Source organism: Triticum aestivum, chromosome 5D (assembly GCF_018294505.1).
Source record: "Triticum aestivum cultivar Chinese Spring chromosome 5D, IWGSC CS RefSeq v2.1, whole genome shotgun sequence".
Lineage (NCBI taxonomy): Eukaryota > Viridiplantae > Streptophyta > Magnoliopsida > Poales > Poaceae > Triticum > Triticum aestivum.
In genome coordinates this window covers 454,071,789-454,077,788 of record NC_057808.1, presented here as the reverse complement: position 1 = coordinate 454,077,788, position 6,000 = coordinate 454,071,789, and positions in this window count along the sequence as shown.

Below are 6,000 nucleotides of genomic sequence, written 5' to 3'. Positions count from 1 at the left end.
CTGTAGCCCCCTCGATATGTAGACTTCTCGCGCGCGCACAGCTGTAGTGACGATGACGCTGAACCCAGTGTGCCTTGTTTTTACCGGCCTCATGTGATAGTTTTCACCCTGTTTTCTGTTAATTAACAAGGCAACCTTTTCTTTGTTACTACTAGTGAATCTGAAATCATTCGGGGCAGACATAAAATATATCACTTCAACCCAATTATCACAGCAACTATTTTAAAAGAAATTAGCTAGCTGCCCGTGCGTTGCACGGAACATCAAGATGCATTTGTATGAGTAGTTTATCTTGTGAGAGAAAAGGTTGAACGAGGGAAGGCCTTATTTGCGAACGTGGAGAGACGTGTGGGTATATTTTTGCAAAATTGCCATAGTTTCTTTCCTATCCGTTAGATATAAATCCGACGGCCTATATTGCAGGATGGCACGCACACCATCATCACCAACTCTGTTTTCTACTCCCTCCGTCCGAAAATACTGTCATCAAAATGGATAAAAATAGATGTATCTAAAACTAAAATACGTCTAGATACATTTCCTTTTATCCATTTTGATGACAAGTATTTTCGGACGGAGGGAGTATTTGTCTTTTTAGAGATTTCAACAAGTGACTATGACCGGACCTTACCAACATACTCAAAAAAGTAGTCCATAATTTTGATGTTACCCTCTTTTCTTGGCGGTGCAGTGCCATCTGGATACCTCATAAATAAATCAAGGACAAATCTGACCCCTTCCTGAAAAGACATATGGAGCAAAATGAGTGAATCTACACTCTAAAATATGTCTACATACACATCTGTATGTGGTAGTCCATTTAAAATCTGAAAAAGACAAATATTTAGGAACGAATGGAGTATATATAAGAGTAGACATGGAGATATATCTCCAGCATGGTCTACAACAAAAATGTGCTGGGCTGGTTAGCACCGGATGCTCGCAACGCGATGACATGAGTTCGAATTCTGTCTTTTAACTTTATATTTTTATATTATATATTACTCTAGTTATTTAATATATACTTCTTTCGCTGCTGTATTGACAGTGGAACCCACAGAGTACTTAGAATACAAGATTAAGGATGGACTTGTTTCTTTTTAACTTTCTGTACGAAGCTGTAGCCACCCTACAAGTCACGTGTACACTGTACATGCAATTAACTTTTTATAGAGGGACAATCATACGGGCAATTAACTCAAATGGATTGGATGTCACCCTATTATTTCCAGCATAAAGAGCATCTCCAACGGCAGCCGGCAAATTTCCTCCTGCTTCCTTAAGCGGAGGACGACATCAAACGCCAGCGGCATACATTTTTACAACTCTAACCAACCAGATGAAATTTGTGCAAACACGGACTGATTTCATATAAGCATGAAGGATTTCGTATAAAAAAGCCGGATCTTCATATAAGCATGATGGATTTCATTACATTTACATGAACTAAGAGGTGCCAATCCGGCTCTCTTGTATAATTAATACTCCCTCCGTCCGGAAATACTTGTCCTAGAAATGGATGTATCTAGACTTATTTTAGTTCTAAATGGCCGCCCGCGGATCCCTTTGTCTTCCTCATGTCCGTCAGACACTTGCGGGGTCGACGAAGGTCCTCGGAAGAGACGAAGCAGCAAAGAAACCACCTGAATCCGCGGTCGCCGCCTCGACGGTGGCCTTCATGGGTCCCAAATGGCGGCGGCCTCCCGTGTTCTACTTCTCCTCGATGATGGCGGCGGACACGGAGAAGCTGGCCACCGACTCATCGCTCTCCACGCACCCGGCTTCTGTCTCTGCCTGCATGGCGCTGCCGCAGGCATGGGAGGCGCGCCCACAGACACGGGAGGCGCGGCCACCGCAGACACTGGTGGCGCGGTACGACGCGGCAGCGACGGCACCCGTACCGGCGTGCTAGCCGCCGTGCCGGCGTGGAGCAACTCGCCACTCCTCATCGAGCTGAACTGGAGCAGCGAGTTGCTGAAGCACGCGCCTGCTTGGGGCGGCAACTGGCTCCGTCGGGCCAAGCGAGGTTGGTGAAGCACCGAGCGGCCTCGCCCGTATCCGGAGGGCTCGGCGGGCCACCCAGCCGGGTAATATGCCGGAGAACGGCTCATCGGAAGCCATCGGAAGAGTGGAGAAAATGGTGAAGGAGGAGATGGGGGAGCGGTGGAGGGGTCCGATTCTTGCCCGCTGTCTGTCTGGCCTCGTGTAAATAGAGGGCGGACGGTAGGAGCTTGGCCGGCGTCTGGCCTCATTTAAACTGAGGGCGGACGGGAGGAGCTCGGCCGGTGTTGCGTTTAATTCCGGCCCGCTCATGAACGGACGTGTGGCAGGAGTAGGATTCTCGGTTTGCATGCGGGTTTAACGGAGGGGTTTAATGGAGGCGCCGGGCGTGCAGCGGGCGGCGCAGTACTATTCGATTTGACAGTAGTAATGAGCCATCAAATCACAAAGGCCCTCGCCTCTCGTGAAACCGACCGAGCTAGACTGCCCCGCCCTCTAGCCTTTTAAAAAAATGTATATACTCCACTTTTGTACAGTAGTAGTATCGATGGATTGCGCCATGGAGCAAAACTTGAAATTAAAAAAAGGTGGTACATATAGAGAGCGCTCGTCGCCAAATTATGCATATAGTACTATTAAAAAGGCTTGTCACAATAATGGTGTCCAGCACAAGTGCACAACCCACCCCTCAAATAAAACTAAGCACCCTGGAATTCTTTGACAAAACTAAGCACCCTGAAATTCTTCGACAACTAAATTGCTGGCTATATGATGTTGGCCATATATATTGTACGTATATAATGTGAAGAAACGAGTGGTAGTACTATACCAACTAAAAGATGAAATGTAAGAAATACTACTATGTACGTACTGAAGAGTTAAAGTAACAAGAAGAAACATAACATAGTTCTACTGGGGGCTCAGCACAACACACCCCTCAAATTAAATTAAGCACACCTGAAATTAAACTTTGCAACTATTCCGGTAGACACTGCATTAGAACCACCATGAGCAACGACACTGCCACCTTACTCGGAGTCCTCATCCACGTCCTCGACTTCGTCCTTGTCCCTCTTCCTCTTGGCCGATACTTCTTTGCTTGAACCGCACACTTGGCTGTTGCTCTTCATCCAACCCTTGTAGATATTGAAGCAAAGGTAGCCATCCATTGCAGCGTAGTGGATGTGGTCTATATCTAGTACATTCAGCTGCCATGCATGAAGATGAAACATGTATGGAGGTTTCTCCAGTTTACCGTACGAAGGATGAACCATGGCTCCTGCCAGGGTCAGCATTGAAGGCTGACGAGAGCACACCAGCCGATTCTTTTGGAGGTCGAAGGTGTTGCCTACAACGAGGCCTATCCGACGTAGGACTTCTTTGTCGTTACCAAAGTCTACAGTAACGAATTTGACTAGGTTGCTCTCGAGGAAGTCCTTAAAATCCTGGCACTCAACGTCGGCATGGCATATGTGGTAGACCAAGCATAAGTCATGCACGCAAACCTGGATCACGGCGGGCTTCTTCCTCTCTTCGTCCTTTAGATCCTTCTCTCGTCCCAGGACTGTGGTGTACTCAACATCTAGCCCAGCGACCCACTCATCATCTGAGTCTTCGAACATGTGTCTGAAGTGAGAAAGGCATCCTTTCACCGTCACGGAAGAATGGGTGTAGATGACGTCGAACTCATCGCCGGTGATGGTTCTAACCTTGTACTCACCGCCGATCGGGGAGATTTGGGACGCCATGGATTTGGGAGGAGGGTTAGGATTAGTGGAACTGCCGTAATGTGAATGGACGGGACGACTAGGAGCGAACTGCCGTAGTATTGAAGGACGTGCGGGGATGAGTAGGAGCGAACTGCCAGCGTGCGAATGGCAGGGTAGTGGCTTTCCATTCTCCCATGATACGGGCTTCCGAGAGCCCTTGGATCTGAGATCGAACGGTTGCATGGCGTGATTCTAGACCTATGGGTGAATATCCTATCCTGGAGGGTTATTCTGCAAATTTTCAGCAACTTAGCATGCGACCGTTTGATCTCAGATCCAAGGGCTGCCAGCAGCCCGTATCGTGGTCGCGCCTACCACGACCGTCGCGTCGCTCGTACGGTCGCGCCCTTGGAGATTTAACACGGTGCGTTAGGCTATCTGATGTTGGCATGTCATACATAGTCATCACTTAGTCACTCATACTACAACAAGGTTTTGGCTATAAGGTTGGCTATAAGTGTATTTATTTTTTTACTTCTCTCTATCTCTTTCTTCGTACTCCCTCCGTCCCATAAAATAAGAACATTTTTGACACTAGTGTAGTGCCAAAAACGTTCTTATATTATGGGACACAGGGAGTACTAGTATTTATTGCATTGCCAAGGAGTGACCTCTTCCAATGAAATGGTGTTGCTAAGTTTGCTTCATTTAATTAGCTATAGACTCAAAATTGTCTTTTCACCTAGGTACACGCGCTTAGCACCGTTTCTTCCTTGGGTCACCGAACTAGTCTCTCTCTTCTTGATTAACTTGCCACATCAGACTTTATGCCTATGTGGCAAGCTTAAGCACATGTAGGAGCAAGTAAGTACAATAGTGCGCTTTACATGGCATTTTTGCATATGTGGAGGAAAGAGAGGCAAGGAAAAAGTGGAGAAGTGGGCTCTCATGCAAGAGCCAGCCTCTACTACATGGTGGAGCATTGGGAGAGGCACCTGTATGGAGGTGGTCAGGAATCGGGAGACTCACGTCGGTCGTAGCGCCGCAGTTAAAATGATAATGGCAAGTCAAATCACGGGGCCCCACCTGTCCAGCTATAACTCGCTGTCAAATCACACAACCCTACGTTTGCAGCAGCCTACTCCCTCGTCTTCTCGCGTCTCTGTCGAACCGACTAGGCGGAACTGTCCCGCCTACCGCGCAGGAAAAGCCCACGCAGTATACTCCCTCCGTCTAGGTGACCAAGGTGGAGAGGAAAACGAGAGAACTTAATGTTTAGTATTTGCTAAGGCTGGTTGTAATGGTACTAGCCTTAGCAATTTTGATGAGGTGTCATAGAATTAAATGAAGAAAGAGAGAGAGTTGAGTACTATGTGTCATACATGGCAATAAATAAAGTACTACATGATACTAATATATGATACATGGCGCAGGAGTACTAAGTATTATTAATACAGTTTTGTTAGAACTCATCTAGATGAGATATAATTTGGTCTCATTCATCTTTTATAGCCATTGGATGTGATGCTATATAAGATGCGTGTGTGCTGACGTGGGTTGTATTTGTTCTTGTGCAACGAACTGACCACTACATGTCATGTTTGATAGTCTCAAGTCATTAAAAGCATACAAGCCCCACATCTCTTCTTGGTTGATTCCTCTATTTATGTCAAAAAATAAGAAACAACGTGAGAGTTAATGCACCACGCCTATGTGTTTACTATTTGGTTTTCGTAAGATGACTTAATACTCACCTAGACGGAGGCAGTATTCGATTTGACAGCGGGCGGCGCAGTTCCCGATATGGCTTTAATGCAGACGAGGGAGGGAGTAGCGGTTCCCGATATGTTGAACGGCCAATGCATCCTCCTTCAATTAATGCATGAGGGAAGTAATGGGAGGAGGTCCGGGAAAAGAGGCTGCACGATGTGTATGCAACGCAGTTTGCCCTCATTGCCCTCATATAAAGGCGCCCCTCCATTCCAATGCATCTACCACATCTTACGCACCTAAGCATTTGCCTAAGCACCTACACTAAGTGCAAAAGAGCTCACTCCAGACCCATGGCGGCGATGCGCGTGAGCGGCCAGCGGCTGCGCCAGATGGTCCACGACGCCGGCCTGCGGCATGGTGCCGAGGATCGTCTCCAGACGGTGTTGGAGACCGGCTGGTGGATGGCCGCCGTCGACGCCAACTACGACTCTCAGTTGGACCAGATGATCATTGCCACCAGCAACAAGTTCACCGTCCTCAAGAAGCTCGCGGACGACATCGTCGTACTCCTCCAGCC